General features: G+C 53.0%; 1 long non-coding RNA gene across 1 annotated transcript; it reads left to right on the forward strand.

Moving 5' to 3' along the window:
* Positions 1 to 2,675: 2,675 nt before the first annotated feature.
* On the forward strand, positions 2,676 to 16,212 carry LOC142923200 (uncharacterized). Its single transcript, XR_012940597.1, has 3 exons — positions 2,676 to 2,901; positions 14,464 to 14,567; positions 15,613 to 16,212. It is a non-coding gene; the product is annotated as an uncharacterized LOC142923200 (long non-coding RNA).
* The last annotated feature ends 2,808 nt before the right edge of the window (positions 16,213 to 19,020 follow it).

Consider the following 19,020-nt stretch of genomic DNA (forward strand, 5'->3'; position numbering starts at 1 on the left):
GGATGGTGGAGACAACACCATGGCACATGGCAAGTGAGGTGCCTAATACACAGGTAGACACACATAGGACAGATGGGCTGACACCCACACACCCAAGCAAAGGCAACACCACGATTCCCCGCACAGCCTAAACAGAGTGGTAGAATGCGCAGCAGCGCTGGCCCAGGAAACGCACCCACACCATCTTCATTTACATTCGCTCAGCCAATGAGAGTGACAAACGCTCCAAGACAACCAGCATTCATGGCCATGAGTACTTAAAAAAAATCAATAATTTCGTCAATGTTAATACAATATTTGAACCTTATGGGGTCCCATAAGCCCCCGGCTCTCGCATAAACTGCGTTGCGACGTCATTTTGTCTGTTGAAGGCGAATGAAACGGCAATCTATCCCTCTCGACGAGCTCTACACGATGCGCTAATCAAAGTTTCAAAGTTTGGTTTCTTCTGCGCATTCGTCCTCGCTGCGCTTGGACGGCATGACAACAGAATGATCCGCGCCAGGTAGGTCGCGTCGTTTATGTGCGCGGTGTGACGGAGTCACCAAAAATTTATTCATTACGATTTTGACTTACGTTTATTCGGGACCTCGGGGTCCCGCCATAAGGTTAATTTGTTGTTCAGTTTTATCACAGTACGCTCTGAGCCACACAGCGCTCGCCAATTTTTAAAAGACAAACTCGTCCGCCGATGTGTTTGCTCCTCCTTGGTCTCTCTGCCTTAGCCCCAAAATGTCTGGGAATGTCAACATGCCAGTGATAAGGCCGGTCGAGGTGAGTGAGCATATGGCGGTTACACTGGTGAGTACAGTACATAATACTTCCTGATGCTATAAAAAAAAAATTCGTTTTGATGGAATGTTTACCATCTGTTTTATTACTCTTATAAAACAGCGCTGATACTCCAATGAAGCCCTCATTTATTGTTCATAAGAGATAACGCTGTCGAGAAGTCATCCCCATATATAATGGTATAACCCTTTTCGCGCTGATTTCCTGAATGCTCACTTCTCCACATAGGCATCTTGAGCGCTAAGCGAGACTGCCTGTATTCATTTCAGCCTAAGTCGACATAGGGGAGTCCCAACACTGGCTCAGATATCCCTCGCCACTGGTGTTAGCAGGTATTTGTGGTTCATGCGGACTTGCTGCCTTGTAAAAGGTGTCAATCTGGTGTTGGGGCAAAGCTTTTTTTTATCATTCCATACACGTTTGCATTTTAGCTGGTAAGTGGCAGAGTGGTGGCCTCCACTCCAGCCTAGATTTGTGTCTGTCGCCTACCTCTCTTACCGAGTACAACTCCTCTGACATCAAAACACAAGGGGCCGTCCATAAATGACGTCACGCGATTTTGGACCCCTCCCCCTTTGTCACACGGTGTCACAAAAAGTCAGACCCCCAAAAAAAAACATGCTTCAAATCGCTTTAGTTCACAGTTCCATTTATTTGGTATAGCCCTGTGAGCCATTCAGCTCTTGAATCGGGTGCACCCGCAACAAACAAAAACATGAACAAGAAAACATCTTAAACTATTGTCATTGTAGTGCGTATTAATGTGGTGCTGCACTCTGATGTTGTAGAACATTTATTAAAAAGTCTATTTAATTAAGTGGAACGTTTTGTCTATTTTTATTTAAAATTGCGCATTTTGATGTGACATCACATTTCTCAAACCCCCCCCCCGTCACACATCGTCACAAATGTCTGCCCCCCCCCCCCAAGTGCGTGACGTCATTTATGGACGGCCCCCAAGAGGTGGCACTACGCACCTACACTGTTGACACATTCATTGTCTCATGTGTTGCTTTCTCAACTGTGGTCTGTTGAAGAATATCATGTATATTCTTGCCGACGCAGATAAAGAAACACAGGTGCTCAGATCGCTGGCTTTGCCCGAATTACAGGCCACCACGCAGCGATAAGGAGCCCGCAGCGCTGGCGTAATCAAATGCAGCGATGACGTCACCAGATGCAGCGATTACGCCATCGACTACAGCGATGACGACATCGATTAGTGATGACGTCATCAATTACAGTGACGACGTCAATTTCAGTGAAGGCATCGAATACAGTGATGACGTCATCAATGGCAGTGATTACGTCACTGGCTTTACCCAAAAAGGGCGGAGCCAATGGCTCGGGCCTTATTGCGTCACCAAACGTCACGTGACCCCCAGGCACAGCTGCTGGGAAATGGCAGTTGACACGAGATGCTATCACCTTGGCAACGCAAACACGGACCAACTGCCCAGAGAAAGCTTTCTCCGACTAAAATCCTTGATGAAACTCTCAATCTGTGATCTTAAACTATGAACCTCGTTACCCACGCATCAAGCGCTCAATTTGAAGTAAAATTTAAATATTTTAAAAATAATATTTTTTCTCGATGTGATCACAGTACTATATTTGTTACTTCGTATAACTCCAACGCAAGAGGTGGCGCCACTCACCTCCACTGTTGACGAATTTGGAGTCTCCAGCGTCGCTTGCATCTGCTGCCGTCTCTTGAAGAACTTCATGGCTCCTGTTGGGGGCGCAAGAGACAAACGCAGCCGCTCAGCTCGCTCGCCCTGCCGGAGTGACGTAACGCCATTGGGGTCGGAGGTGAGAGCGCAGGAAGTGACGCAATTGGCCCCGCCTACCATGGGCGGAGCCAGATCACGTGCCCCCAGGCACCCTATGGGGGCAGAGGAAGCTGCCTCCGTATCAGCCAGGGCTCAAAGTTCTCGACGCGGCTTTTGCGTCTGCGATTTGAAACTCGGAACCTCTTCACCCACGTGTCGAGAGTTCAATGTTTGAATGCAATTTAATCGAGGCCACTGTCTTGGTATGGTCCTTTGACTGTTGGTGTTTTGCCATCTTGCCCAAGCTTGGATTTGATGTTGACAAATCTACAATAAGGTATGAGCTTGCACAGTTTGATTTTACATGACATTTATTCGTGACTTGACTACATTTTCTCAATCCTTACTCGAGTATCTTTAATTGCATTTTGTTGTTGATGCAACTGGCTAACCCGACCCTTCTGGACGTGTGTGAAAGAGAACGTCAAAACTCATGTAAAATACAGATTCTGATTTATCTACACGCACACGCAGAAGGCAAACGCGGGTACCTGGCCTCTATGCAGCAGACACGAGTAATTGATTATCTTTCAGGATGTTATTTAGAACTTTATTGAATGTTATGTCACCAACCAAACATCGAGCATAGCAACAAATATCATGCAACACTCCGGAGACGGACACCTCCCTTACCGACCTCACCTCATCCTCCTCACCCCTAACCCCTCACCCCTCGTTCTCCTCACCCCTCGTTCTCCTCACCCCTCGTTCTCCTCACCCCTCGTTCTCCTCACCCCTCGTTCTACTCACCTCGTCCTCACCGCTCGCCTCATCCTCACCCCTCGACTCATCCTCACCCCTCGACTCATCCTCACCCCTCGACTCATCCTCACCCCTCGACTCATCCTCACCCCTCACCTCGTCCACCTCACCCGTCGTCCTCAACCCTCACCTCGTTCTCACCCCTCGCCTCTCGTTTTACTCACCCCGTCGTTACCCCTCACCTCGTTCTCACCTCATCCTCACACGGCTACCTGCACTCTATGTAGTAGACGTGAATAATTGACTATAATTCAGATTGTTATTAACTTTATTACATGTTTTGTCACGAATCAAACATCACCTCCTCCTCACCCTTCACCTCGTCCTCACCCCGTCCTCGCATCTCGCCTCGTCCTCCTCACCCCGTTCTCCTTCACCCCTCGTTCTCACCCCTCACCTCGTCCTCCTCACCCCTCACCTCGTTCTTCTCATCCCTCAGCTCGTATTCCTCACCCCTCACCTCGCCCTCACTTGGTCCTCACCCCTCACCTCGTCCTCGCCTCGTCCTCACCCCTTGCCTCGTCATCTTTACCCCTTAGCTCATCCTCCTCACCCTCACCTCGTCCTTCTCTAACCCCTCGCTCTCCTCACCTCGTCCTCCTCACCCATCGCCTCGTCCTCCTTACCCATCGCCTCGTCCTCCTCAACCCTCGTTCTCACCCCTCGCCTCCTCCTCACCCCTCGCCTCGTCCTCCTCACCCCTCGTCCTCCTCACCCCTCACCTCGTCCTTCTCATCCCTTAGCTCGTATTCCTCACCCCTCACCTCGCCCTCACTTCGTCCTCCTCACCCCTCACCTCGTCCTCGCCTCGTCATCTTTACCCCTTAGCTCATCCTCCTCACCCTCACCTCATCCTTCTCTAACCCCTCGCTCTCCTCACCTCATCCTCACCCATCACCTCGTCCTCCTCACCCATCGCCTCGTCCTCCTCACCCATCGCCTCGTCCTCCTCAACCCTCGTTCTCACCCCTCGCCTCCTCCTCACCCCTCGCCTCGTCCTCCTCACCCGTCGTTCTCCTCACCCCTCGCCTCGTACTCACCCCTCGCCTCGGCCTCCTCAACCCTCGTTCTCACCCCTCGTCCTCCTCACCCATCGCCTCGTCCTCCTCACCCCTCGCCTCGGCCTCCTCAACCCTCGTTCTCCTCACCCCTCGTTCTCCTCACCCCTCGTACTCACCCCTCGCCTCGTACTCACCCCTCACTTCGTCCTCCTCACCCCTCACCTCGTCCTCGCCTCGTCCTCACCCCTTGCCTCGTCATCTTTACCCCTCAGCTCATCCTCCTCACCCTCACCTCGTCCTCCTCACCCCTCACCTCGTCCTCCTCAGCTCGTTCTCTTCACCGCTCTTCCTCCTCACCTCGTCCTCCTCACCCCTCAGCTCGTCTTCCTCACCTCGTCCTCACCCCTCACGTCGTCCGCTTGACCTTTCACCTCGTCCACACCCCTCACCTCATCCTCACCCATCACCTCGTCTTCCTCACCCCTCACCTCATCCGCTTTACCCCTCAGCTCGTCCTCCTCACCCCGCGTCCTCCTCACCCCTCAGCTCGTCTTCCTCACCCCTCACCTCGTCCTCCTCACCCCTCGTCCTCCTCACCCCTCGTCTGCCTCACGTTTTACCTCGTCCTCCTCACCCCTCGACTCATCCTCACCTCGTCCACCTCACCCGTCGTCCTCAACCCTCACCTCGTTCTCACCCCTCGCCTCTCGTTCTACTCACCTCGTCGTTACCCCTCACCTCGTTCTCACCTCGTTCTCACCTCATCCTCACACGGCTACCTGCACTCTATGTAGTAAACGTGAATAATTGACTATAATTCAGATTGTTATTAACTTTATTACATGTTTTGTCACGAATCAAACATCACCTCCTCCTCACCCATCGCCTCGTCCTCCTCACCCATCGCCTCGTCCTCCTCAACCCTCGTTCTCACCCCTCGCCTCCTCACCCCTCGCCTCGTCCTCCTCACCCCTCGTTCTCCTCACCCCTCGCCTCGTACTCACCCCTCACTTCGTCCTCCTCACCCCTCACCTCGTCCTCGCCTCGTCCTCACCCCTTGCCTCGTCATCTTTACCCCTCAGCTCATCCTCCTCACCCTCACCTCGTCCTCCTCACCCCTCACCTCGTCCTCCTCAGCTCGTCCTCTTCACCCTTCGTCCTCCTCACCTCGTCCTCCTCACCCCTCAGATCGTCTTCCTCACCTCGTCCTCACCCCTCACGTCGTCCGCTTGACCTTTCACCTCGTCCACACCCCTCACCTCATCCTCACCCATCACCTCGTCTTCCTCACCCCTCACCTCATCCGCTTTACCCCTCAGCTCGTCCTCCTCACCCCGCGTCTTCCTCACCCATCACCTCGTCCTCCTCACCCCTCACCTCGTCCTCCTCACCCCTCGACTCGTCCTTCTCACCCCTCATCCTCCTCACCCCTCGTCCTCCTCACCCCTCGCCTCATCTTTCTCACCCATCGTCCTCCTCACCCCTCGTCTGCCTCACCTTTTACCTCGTCCTCCTCACCCCTCGACTCGTCCTTCTCACCCCTCATCCTCGTCACCCCTCGTCCTCCTCACCCCTCGTCCTCCTCACCCCTCGTCCTCCTCACCCCTCGCCTCATCTTTCTCACCCATCGTCCTCCTCACCCCTCGTCCTCCTCACCCCTCGCCTCATCTTTCTCACCCATCGTCCTCCTCACCCCTCGTCTGCCTCACGTTTTACCTCGTCCTCCTCACCCCTCGACTCGTCCTCGCCTCGTCCTCACCCCTTGCCTCGTCATCTTTACCCCTCAGCTCATCCTCCTCACCCTCACCTCGTCCTCCTCACCCCTCACCTCGTCCTCCTCAGCTCGTTCTCTTGACCGCTCGTCCTCCTCACCTCGTCCTCCTCACCCCTCAGCTCGTCTTCCTCACCTCGTCCTCACCCCTCACGTCGTCCGCTTGACCTTTCACCTCGTCCACACCCCTCACCTCATCCTCACCCATCACCTCGTCTTCCTCACCCCTCACCTCATCCGCTTTACCCCTCAGCTCATCCTCCTCACTCCTCAGCTCGTCCTCCTCACCCCTCGTCCTCCTCACCCCTCAGCTCGTCTTCCTCACCCCTCACCTCGTCCTCCTCACCCCTCGACTCGTCCTTCTCACCCCTCATCTTCCTCACCCATCGTCCTCCTCACCCCTCGCCTCATCTTTCTCACCCATCGTCCTCCTCACCCCTCGTCTGCCTCACGTTTTACCTCGTCCTCCTCACCCCTCGACTCATCCTCACCCCTCACCTCGTCCACCTCACCCGTCGTCCTCAACCCTCACCTCGTTCTCACCCCTCGCCTCTCGTTCTACTCACCTCGTCGTTACCCCTCACCTCGTTCTCATCTCATCCTCACACGGCTACCTGCACTCTATGTAGTAGACGTGAATAATTGACTATAATTCAGATTGTTATTAATAACTTTATTACATGTTTTGTCACGAATCAAACATCACCTCCTCCTCACCCTTCACCTCGTCCTCACCCCGTCCTCGCATCTCGCCTCGTCCTCCTCACCCCGTTCTCCTTCACCCCTCGTTCTCACCCCTCACCTCGTCCTCCTCACCCCTCACCCCTCACCTCGTTCTTCTCATCCCTCAGCTCGTATTCCTCACCCCTCACCTCACCCTCACTTCGTCCTCACCCCTCGCCTCGTCCTCGCCTCGTCCTCACCCCTTGCCTCGTCATCTTTACCCCTTAGCTCATCGTCCTCACCCTCACCTCGTCCTTCTCTAACCCCTCGCTCTCCTCACCTCGTCCTCACCCATCACCTCGTCCTCCTCACCCATCGCCTCGTCCTCCTCACCCCTCGTTCTCCTCACCCCTCATTCTCCTCACCCCTCACTTCGTCCTCCTCACCCCTCACCTCGTCCTCCTCACCTCGTCCTCCTCACCCCTCACCTCGTCCTCCTCACCCCTCACCTCGTCCTCCTCAGCTCGTCCTCTTCACCTCACCCCTCGCCTCGTCCTCCTCACTCCTCGTTCTCCTCACCCCTCGCCTCGTACTCACCCCTCACTTCATCCTCCTCACCCCTCACTTCGTCCTCCTCACCTCGTCCTCGCCTCGTCCTCCTCACCCCTTGCCTCGTCATCTTTACCCCTCAGCTCATCCTCCTCACCCTCACCTCGTCCTCCTCACCCCTCACCTCGTCCTCCTCAGCTCGTCCTCTTCACCCCTCGTCCTCCTCACCTCGTCCTCCTCACCTCGTCCTCCTCACCCCTCAGCTCGTCTTCCTCACCTCGTCCTCACCCTTCAGGTCGTCCGCTTGACCTTTCACCTCGTCCACACCCCTCACCTCATCCTCACCCATCACCTCGTCTTCCTCACCCCTCACCTCATCCGCTTTACCCCTCAGCTCGTCCTCCTCACCCCTCGTCCTCCTCACCCCTCAGCTCGTCTTCCTCACCCCTCACCTCGTCCTCCTCACCCCTCGTCCTCCTCACCCCTCACCCCTCGTCCTCCTCACCCCTCGCCTCATCTTCCTCACCCATCGCTCTCCTCACCCCTCGTCCGCCTCACCTTTTACCTCGTCCTCCTCACCCCTTGACTCGTCCTCTCACCTCAGCTCGTCCTCCTCACCCGTCGTCGTCCTCACCGCTCACCTCGTCCTCCTCACCCCTCACCTCTCCCTCGCCTCGTCCTCCTCACCCTTAGCTCATCCTCACTCCTCGTCCTCCCCTTGCTGTTCTCACCATTTGCCTCGTCCTCCTCACTCCACACCTCGTTCTTCTTACCCCTCATCTTGTCCTCCTCACCACTCGACTCGTCCTACTCACCCCTCACCTCACCCCTCGTCCTCCTCACCCCTCGTCCTCCTCACCCATTGTCCTCCTCACCCATTGTCCTCCTCACACATTGTCCTCCTCACCGCTCGTTCTCCTCACCCCTCGTTCTCCTCACCCCTCAGCTCGTCTTCCTCACCCCTCACCTCACCTCGTCCACCGCACCCCGCGCCTCGTCATCCTCACGCCTCGCCCACCTCACCCCTCACCTCGTCCTTCTCACCCACACCGCGTTCTTCTTACCCCTCACCTCTTCCTTCTCACCCCTCGACTCGTCCTCCTCACCCCTCGTCCTCCTCACCCCTCGTCTTCCTCACCCCTCGTCTTCCTCACCCCTCGTCTTCCTCACCCCTCGTCCTCCTCACCCCTCGTCCTCCTCACCCCTCGTCCTCCTCACCCCTCGTCCTCCTCACCCCTCGTCCTCCTCACCCCTCGTCCTCCTCACCCCTCGTTCTCTTCACTCCTCGTTCTCCTCACCCCTCTCCTCGTCCTCCTCACACCTCATCTCGTCCTCCTCACACCTCACCTCCTGACCTCGTTCTTCTTACCCTTCACCTCATCCTCCTCACCCTCACCTCGTCCTTCTCTAACCCCTCGCTCTCCTCACCTCGTCCTCACCCATCACCTCGTCCTCACCCATCACCTCGTCCTCCTCACCCATCGCCTCGTCCTCCTCAACCCTCGTTCTCACCCCTCGTTCTCCTCACCCCTCACTTCGTCCTCCTCACCCCTCACCTCGTCCTCGCCTCGTCCTCCTCACCCCTTGCCTCGTCATATTTACCCCTCAGCTCATCCTCCTCACCCTCACCTCGTCCTCCTCACCCCTCACCTCGTCCTCCTCAGCTCGTCCTCTTAACCCCTCGTCCTCCTCACCTCGTCCTCACCCCTCACGTCGTCCGCTTGACCTTTCACCTCGTCCACACCCCTCACCTCATCCTCACCCATCACCTCGTCTTCCTCACCCCTCACCTCGTCCTTCTCACCCCTCATCCTCCTCACCCCTCGTCCTCCTCACCCCTCGCCTCATCTTCCTCACCCCTCGCCTCATCTTCCTCACCCCTCGTCCTCCTCACCCCTCGACTCGTCCTCTCACCTCAGCTCGTCCTCCTCACCCGTCGTCGTCCTCACCGCTCACCTCGTCCTTCTCACCCCTCGCCTCGTCCTCCTCACCCTTAGCTCGTCCTCACTCCTCGTCCTCCCCTCCCCTCGCTGTCCTCACCATTTGCCTCGTCCTCCTCACCCCACACCTCGTTCTTCTTACCCCTCATCTTGTCCTCCTCACCACTCGACTCGTCCTACTCACCACTCGACTCGTCCTACTCACCCCTCACCTCACCCTCCTCACCCCTCGTCCTCCTCACCCATCGTCCTCCTCACCCATCGTCCTCCTCACCACTCGTTCTCCTCACCCCTCGTTCTCCTCACCCCTCGTTCTCCTCACCCCTCAGCTCGTCTTCCTCACCCCTCACCTCACCTCGTCCACCGCACCCCGCGCCTCGTCATCCTCACGCCTCGCCCACCTCACCCCTCACCTCGTCCTTCTCACCCACACCGCGTTCTTCTTACCCCTCACCTCTTCCTCCTCACCGCTCGACTCGTCCTCCTCACCCCTCATCCTCCTCACCCCTCGCTCTCCTCACCCCTCGCTCTCCTCACCCCTCGCTCTCCTCACCCCCCGTCCTCACCCCTCGCTCGTCCACCGCACCCTGCTCCTCATCCTCCTCACCCCTCACCTCGTCCTCCTTACCCCTCACGTCGTCCGCTTGACCCCTCACCTCGTCCTCTTGACCCCTCACCTCGTTCTCACCCCTCACCTCGTCCACCTAACTTGTCCTCAACCCTCACCTCGTTCTCACCCCTCACCTCGTCCTCACCCCCACAGCTCGTTCTTCTTACTCCTCACCCCTCACTCTCCTCACCCCTCACTCTCCTCACTCTCGTCCTCCTCACCCCTCGTCCTCCTCACCCCTCGTCCTCCTCACCCCTCGTCCTCCTCACCCCTCGTCCTCCTCACCCCTCGTCCTCCTCACCCCTCGTCTCCGGCACCCCTCGTCCTCCTCACCCCTCGTCCTCCTCACCCCTCGTCCTCCTCACACCTCATCTCGTCCTCCTCACCCCTCATCTCGTCCTCCTCACACCTCACCTCCTGACCTCGTTCTTCTTACCCTTCACCTCGTCCTCCTGACCCCTTGCCTCGTCCTCCTCACCCGCTCCTGACACGGCCAACACACACGCCCATGGCAACCTCACTTAGGGCACGGCACACCGACTTAGCATCACCCTCATTTATACCTCCACGTTTATCGGCCTCGTTCTATCGTGACGGCCAAGATGCTGGACGTTTGTGATAAAGAACTTCGTAGCTCATCGGCTTCCTCCTCCAGTGTACAAATAAATAAATATCACGGCTCTGATCTCTTTGCGGCGCCGCAGTGGCGTTCATCACTCGCCGCCTCCCCATGGCACGACTACGACGCCCTCTGTTGGACGCTGTGTGTCATCAACATTGTTGCCTGTGATTACACTCAACACAACGTTGTTGTTGTAAGTGATTACACTCAACACAACGTCGTTGTTAGTGATTACACTCAACACAACGTCGTTGTGTGTGATTACACTAAACACAACGTCGTTGTTAGTGATTACACACAACACAACGTCGTTGTGTGTAATTACACTCAACACAACGTCGTTGTGAGTGATTACACTCAACACAATGTCGTTTTGAGTGATTACACTCAACACAACGTTGTTGTTTGTGATTACACTCAACACAACGTCGTTGCGTCTCATCAATATTTTTGTGTGTGATTACACACACAACAACGTTGTGTTTGATCACACAACAGTGTTGCGTGTAATCACTCACATATTGAGAGATTACACACTCGGCGTGTGTCTGTAGCAGTTGTACGTGTGCCGCTTGTCGTAGATGTTCGCGGTTTGAATCCAGCGGCCGCCCTGTTTAATGCTACAGGCGTGTTCACCGCAAAGACACCATGTGCCGTCTGCTTCAGTGGACGTTGAAGATCCCAGCGTCATGGACCAGATTAACCGAATTAAATACAATTGCCCGCAAATTACCCAGTTGGAATATACTGTGCCTAGTAATCATTGCTGGGAAATGTGGTAGAACCCTCCTGAAAAGAGCCAGTAGGGCTATCCTGGGTAAAATTGACCACCCACCCCCTCGTGTGGCATGCTAGCCTTAATAGGTGCTCGCTAACAGCACTTATTTATCGAACAGACTGTTAAATGAAGGGACTGTGTCTTCATTTGAATCCGTGACTGTGTAACCTGGTACATAAGGGTGCCGCGGTGGTGGGATGTTAACTCCTTCACCTGGTATGCAAGAGGTCGTGGGTTCGATCCGGACCCTGACGCCTGTATATTTGGAGTTTGCATGTCTCTCTCTCCCGTGGTCGCGTGGATTGTTCTCCAGGTCTTCCAGTTTTTCCCTCCATATTTAGAAACATGCGTTCAGAGCAGGAGTCTCAAACTCAACTTACCTGGGGGCCGCTGGAGGTAGAGTCTGGGTGAGGCTGGGCCGCATCAAGTATTCCAAAAAAAAGTGCAACTGATCCAATCTTCTCAATCTTTATTAATAACAGTTCAGAACATGAACGGTTCTTCAGAACATAGGCTTCTCTTACCTACTCCATGCTTCCAGAGACCTGGCAGCGCTTCCTCTTCTTACACAGCTGAGCCACATTTGGCTTGAGGGAGGAAGCAATTGAGACCCTCAGTATGGCTTGAAATGCTCATCAGTAAGTTTGGACCTGTACTTTGACTTATTAAAGTTCATGGTGCAAAAGAGCTTTTCACACAGATATGTGCTCCCAAAAAGGCACATGGTCCACTTGAACATCCTGGAAAGCTCAGGGAAGGTGGGGGTGATATATTTACATGTTTTTATCCCAATACCTGAGTATTTGGGATCTTATTTAGTATGCCCTTTCTATATATTCTGAGAGGTATTTGAAAACTTTATCATTGTTCATGCTTTTTTTGAGCACTTCGTTTTTCTTATCATTATTAAATTCATCAATCGTGTTCTCTCTCAGGTGTTATACCTTTCACATTCATAAATAAAGTGATCTAGATTTTCTTCTTTTTGTTCACATCCTACATATGCTTCTGCTCTAACGAATCTCTCTGGATGCCATTGAGCTAACTCTGGTGTCCATGTTACTCCACCTGTCTTAATTCTTAACATCAAGAGCATTGTCTCATGTTTTATATCTTTTAATTTCTTGCTCTTTTTGATTAAATTGTTCTTGGTAAATTATTTTCTTTTGCGATTGCACATATCTGTCCTTTTTCCTTTTCTTTGTTTCTCTTGTAATAATAATCTATAACTTCTTTATAATATTCAGGTTCTAACCACCATTTGGCTTTTGTTCTTGCCACCCATCTCATGCTATTTGCTATCCATGTAAATATTTTCCCTTTCCTATTGCAACACTCTGTTGTCTTTATTAGGTCACTGATTACACTTGTTGAGTCCGCCCACTTCCTAAGTCCTCTGTACCTTGCACTGGGTGACAGGATATATTTTCCTTCCATTTGGTGTCACTCCGGAATCACGTTTCAACCAAGTGACTAACGTTGCTAATTCGCGTTGGCTAACTTGTCAACAAGCACCGGAAGCTGTCACGAGCCTGAGCTATGGTAAAAAAATATAATAATTTAAAAATAAATAAATAATTGGTGCCAAATAGTGGGCCACAAAATATCGTTCCGCGGGCCACAATTGGCCTGCGGGCCGCGAGTTTGAGACCCCTGGTTTAGAGTATTTTACTGCTATAAATTTCCACAAGATGAGCCACTCCGTTAAAACTAACATTTGTGACCAGATCGCTTCTTAAAAAGAGCTATATGGCTCACTTACCTGGTAAAATAAAAAGTTACATTTCAAATAATCACCACGGTAATGTGTCACCCACACGACCTTGAACTTGAGGCATCGCGCAGAACGCGGCATTCAGTGTGGGGTTAGCTGGGTGGTGCAGGGAGCTGCTACTACTTGCAGAGGGGGGCGGGGCAGGGGGGGACTGAGTCCTCTTGCATAATTGACTTGCGGATTGACCGATGCATAGACGAAAAGATAGCACGTGAATGAATGAGTGTACGGCTGGACTGCAAATGAATGGACAATATTCTTCATCGCCTTTTCTAAAAAACTTAACATTGTAATCCATCACCCTGTGCATCTGCTGAACCAACGTATCCTGCAGAAGCATATGAGTGTGTTTTCATACATTGCCTAAGTGTGTGTTTCTTGCGTATGATCGGTATGTTTCGATTTAAAGCTTTCGTGACTGCAATGATTCATCTTCTTTGGTTCTTTCGGTAAAGTCACGTAGAATGAGAAAAAAATAATAAATTGATCAAATAAAATAACACAATAATATTCTCACGACGTTTCGGCCACAACACAAGCGGCCTTCATCAGGTGAAGGGACGAGACTGTCTGGTAGGACAGCGCTGGAGTGAAAGAGCCACGTTCAGATCACGACCTTTAAGCTGTGTGAGAGGAAACAAAGCGCCCTCAACTTTAGCAACACGGATAGCTACGGGCCCCGTTCAGACGGACGAGTTCATCCATGGTCGGAACAGCTGTCTCTCTCCCCCTCCTCTGTTCCGACCATGGATGAACTCGTCCGTCTGAACGGGGCCCGTAGCTATCCGTGTTGCTAAAGTTGCGGGCGCTTTGTTTCCTCTCACACAGCTTAAAGGTCGTGATCTGAACGTGGCTCTTTCACTCCAGTGCTGTCCTACCAGAGAGTCTCGTCCCTTCACCTGATGAAGGCCGCTTGTGTTGTGGCCGAAACGTCGTGAGAATATTATTGTGTTGTTTTATTTTATCAATTTATTATTTTATTCTCATTCTACGTGACTTTACCGAAAGAACCAAAGAAGATGATCGGTATGTGTTTTACGCATGATCCTTATTTGATATCACAAGATATTTGCCTGTTTTTCTAATGATCTGCACGTGTTTCACGCATAATCTCTGGGTTTCACACATTTTCTGTGTGGGTGGCTGGGACCACCCTCAGCTGCCTTTTTCTCCCGAGTTGCGATGTGTACACATCATACCAGATACTAATTTAAGGCTGAACCGACCTCTCAAGATCCAGGATGCACTGGTGATGGTGGCTGTAAGCGGGAATCGAGCTCGGGTCGCTGGATTCATTGTTGCGCAGCGTGCTAAACCCACGCGCTCACAGACAGGACTCCAGCTCATCCACCTCGCGCACCTTTGCCAGGAACTTCCAATTGTGGAGCGACGAGCAAATGAAGCGACCCGACCTCCCCTCGGGATACGATGGCTGGCAGGTGGTTGAAGCTATCCGGCAGGAAGCGAGTGCAGGTAACGCTCACCTGAGCGTTGCGAGGCGTGCCCCGCAGGTGGTATCACGTGGGACGATGGATGTGCGACCACGCTATGGCCCTTTCACGATTCCGCTGCTGTATGGGGACTGCCACAACCTAGCGGATCGTTGCGGTGTATTTGACCATACTTCACCACGCTGGTTGGTTGCAGGTGTGGGGAGCGGCACAGTGCAAGGGTTCATGTTGCTGGACTGCCCCTTTTCTGATCATGTGACCCTTGCCAGATTAATTCTGCAAATGCGCAATCGCCGAGCCATGCGACAGCACCCCCGGTTTGCCACGTGTAGCTCTTGTAGACGATGACAACAAACACGCACCCTGCTCTACGGAGCCTGACAGCAGTCATGATGGTGGTGGTTTGCGTGGTACCTTACCATCAGACAAAAAAACTAAACAATTTTGCATTTTACCCGGTAAAGCTCACTGAGCTATATAGATGTTTCTCTGAAGCGACCTGGCTATCACAAATGATAACTTAACGAAGTGGCTTATCACGCGGAAATGTATTCTAGCCTCGATATTACAGCTGAATACAAATCCTCTGAGGGTACCCACGAGCCCGGGCAGCAAGGGGGCAGTTGGCAGATGGTAAGGGGCCAAGGAGCAAGGGGGAGGATGGAGAAGGGCAGCGGGGAGTGGAGCAGTGGTGTGGCACGTTCGAGTGATGCAAATATTAACTGATTTGTATTGAATACAACTAGAACAATTTACACCGGTGCGTTGATCGATATGATGTTGATTATAATGTTAATGATAATTATGTTGAGATTAGGATATGCAGGAGATAGTGATTATAATGCTAATGTCTTTACGCATGGTGATGGTAGAGATCTATTAATCTGGTGATGATTTAATGATGATGGCTTGGCAAGTTGAAAATGGTGATGATAGTGCTCCTGCTGGTGGTGGTAATTCAGATGATGATTATGATGCTGCGACTTGCTGTAGCTGCTTATAATGATAATGATGCTGCATCTGCTGCTGACGATGATGATCCCCCCCACCCTCGTCCACCCCCGCAGGTTCTGAGGAGCACCGCATGGTGGTGCAAGCACTGAGCCTGCTGAAGCGCGGGAGTGCGGAGAGGCGACCCCGCGAGTTGGGAACAGGAGGGACAGGGTCCTCCTGGGGGGATATCGTGAGCGGCGCAGGGGGTCCTAGCGGGGTCGAGAGGGGAGGAGACACAGCGGATGGACACCTCATTGTTCCCCCCGACGGGGACCCTAATGGGGCCCCAGTGGGCGGGGACTCGGGTGGGAGATAACGGCCGAGGTTCGCGTGGCGAGAACAAACGCGCGACCCCGTGTGCGCGTGAGCGTGCGGGGCCACGAGGGCACGTACACGGGACCCAACCTCGGCGGGTTCGAGGAGGAGGAGGCCCTCCTGGAGCTTGGACTGCACGAGGCTTGAGACGGAGGTAGGTGGCTGAGGGGTTGGGTGAGTGAAAGGTTGGGTGAGTGAAGGAGGCATTGATTGATTGCGTGGGTAGAGGGTGAGTGGGTAATGTTGAGTGAGCGGGTGTATGTGGTTGAGTTAGTTGGTAGGTGGCCGAGTGGGTGAATGTGGGAGGTTGAGGGGGTGAATGAATGGTTGGATGAGAGAGTGGGTTGGTGAGTAGGTGGGTGAGTGTGGGAGGTCGAGTGGGTGAGTGAGGGGGGTCGAGTGGGTGAGTGAGACGGATGGTGAGTGGGTGGGGGAGTTTGAGTGGGTGAGTGGATGCGTGGGTGATTTGGTAAGTGCATTGTTAATTGTGTAAATGGCTCGGTGAGTCAGTGAGTGCGTGCATGGCTGGGTAAGTGAGAGGATGAGAGGGTTGGGGAGTGCGTGAGTGGGTTGGGGAGTGCGTAAGTGGGTGGGGGAGTGAGTGGGGGAGCGAGTGGGCGGGTTAGTGATTTAATCAATCATCGTGTGATTGAATGGCTGAACGGAGGGGTAGGTGAATGAGTGTTTGTGGTTTAGTGAGTGTGTGTGTGGATGAGTTAGTGGGTGGGTGAGTGGATGATTGTGGGAGGTTGAGGGGGTGAGTGGATGTGTAATTTAATGGTTGTATGGGTGGGTGAGCGTGGGAAGTTAAGTGGGTGTGTGAATGAGTGAAGGGGTGGGTGAGTTGAGTGGGTAGGTTGTTGGATAATTGGGGTGAGTGAGTGGGTGAATTATTGGGTGGCTGAGTGGGTGTGCGGGTGAGTTAGGGGGTGGGTCAATATGGGTGGATGGGTGATGGAGTCGGTGATTGAGTTTGTAAATTGAGTGGGTGATTGAGTAGTAGGGTGAGAGTGGGAGGTTGGGTGGGTGGAGGTGAGGGGTTGGGTGAGTTGGTGGGTGGGTGAATGAGTGGATTGATCAGTTAGTGTGTGGTTGAGTGGGTGGTTGTCTGAGTGGGTGAGAAGATGGGTCGTTGAGTGAGTGGATGGGTTATAGATTGAGTGGGTGGTTGTGTGATTGATTGGCTGAGCAAAGGGGTGAATTAGTGGATTTGTGTGGTTGAGTTACTGGTTAGGTGGGTGAGTGCATGAGTGTGGGAGGTTGAGAGTTCGTTGGTGAGTGTTTGAGTTAGATATTGAGTTGGTGGTTATGTGATTGAGTAGGTGAGCGGAGGATTGGGTGAGTGAATAGATGTTTATGTTTGAGTTAGTGGGTGGGTGATTGGATGAGTGGGTGGGTGATTGGATGAGTGGGAGGGTAATTGGATGAGTGGGAGATTTAAATGGTGAGTGAATGGGTGATTGAATGCTTGGATGGGGGGTGAGTGATTGAATTGGTGGGTGCGAGATTGAGTGGGTGGCTGGGTGAGTGGGTGAGATGATGGGTGGGTTAGTGAGATGATGATGGGTGGGTTAGTTGATGTGTGAGTGGGTAGGTTAGAGATTCAGTGGGAGGGAGGGTGGGTGAGTGGTTACGTGGCTCGTGGGTGAGTAGCTCAGTGGCTTGTTGAATTGGTGAGTTAATTTGCGCGTGATTGATTTGGTGAATGGGTGAGTGAGTGGATGGATGAGGGAATGGATGAGTGAGACGGTGAGTGTGTTGGTGAGTGATTGAGTTAGTGGGTACGAGATTGGATGACCGTGGAAGGTTGGGTTGGTGAGTGAGTGGATGGATGTGAGAGGTTGAGTGGGTGAGTTATTGCGGTTAAGTATGGAGGGGGTGGGTAAGTGAAGGGGTGGTTCAGTGAGTGGGTGAGTGAGTGGATGGTTGGTGAGTGAGTGGGGTGAGTGAATGCGTGGGTGAGCAAGTGAATGAGTTGGTGAGTGGTTGTGTGAGTAGTGGGTGAGTGGGTGGTGAGTGAGTGGATATTTGTAGGTGATTTAGTCTGTGGGTGATTTGGTCAGTATGGGAGCTTGAAGCAGTGAATGGTTAGGTGAGTGAGGGGTGGGTGAGTGAGTAGATGAATGAATTAGTTAGTGGGAGCACTAGTGGGTGGGTGGGTGAGTGAGTGGGTGAGAAATTGAGTCAGTTGGTGGGTGGGTGGTTCTGTGGGTAGTGCGTCTTGGGTGAGTAGGTCAGTGGCTCGGTGAGTTCCTAAATTAATGGCTGGGTTAGTGAGTTGATGAGTGAGTGGGAAAGTGCATTGGTAAGTGTGAGGGTGAGTGGGTGGGTGGTTGCATGAGTGCGGTTTAGATATTTTAGTTGGTGGCTTTTTGAGTGGATGAGTTTGAGTGGGTCAGTGGTTGCGTTAGTGGATGGTTGAGTTAGTGGGTGGGTGAATAATTTCGTGGGTAGTGGGTGAGTGTGTGAAGAGGTGAGTGGCTGAGGGAATAGGTGTGTGGGTGGGTTAGAAATTGAATGGGTGGCAGAGTGAGTGAGTCCTGGGTGAGTTAATGAGTTGGTGGGTCGGTCAGTGTGTGAGTGTCTGGATGGGTGATTGAGTAAGTCGGTGAGTGAGGGGTTGGGTGAGTGATGGGTTGGGTATGTGTGTTTTTGGTTCGCGAGTTTGTGGGTGAGTGAGTGGGTCAGTTCGTGGTTGGGTGAGTGAGTTCGTTGGTGAGTGTTTGAGTTAGTATGTTGGTGGGTGAGTGTGTAGTTTAGTGAGTGAGTGATTTAGAGATTAAGTGGGTCATAGGGTGAGTGGGTGGGTGAGCAAGTGGTTAACTAAGTAAGTGAGTGGTTGGGTGGGTTGGTGAGTTGTTGACTGAATGGGGTCAGAAAGTAGGTGAGTGAGTGAATGGGTGAGTGACTGCTGGGTGGGTAAGTTAATGTGGGAGGTTGAGTGGGTAAGTTAGCTTGTGAGTGATTGGGTGAGTCAAAGAGTGGGGCGCTACGGTGGTGAAATGTTCACTACCTCGCCTAGTATACATGAGGTTGTGGATTCGATTGCGATCCTGCCGCCTGTATATTTGGAGTTTGCATGTTCTCCCCCTGGTCGTGTGGATTTTGCTCCGGGTCCTTTCCGCTGCATTTAGAATCAACATGCCTTTTGAGGATTTGGCTGCAAT

The sequence above is a fragment of the Petromyzon marinus genome, unplaced genomic scaffold (genome assembly GCF_048934315.1).
Source record: "Petromyzon marinus isolate PM22_M1 ecotype Great Lakes invasive population unplaced genomic scaffold, UKy_Petmar_22M1.pri1.0 PM_Scaffold_33, whole genome shotgun sequence".
Lineage (NCBI taxonomy): Eukaryota > Metazoa > Chordata > Hyperoartia > Petromyzontiformes > Petromyzontidae > Petromyzon > Petromyzon marinus.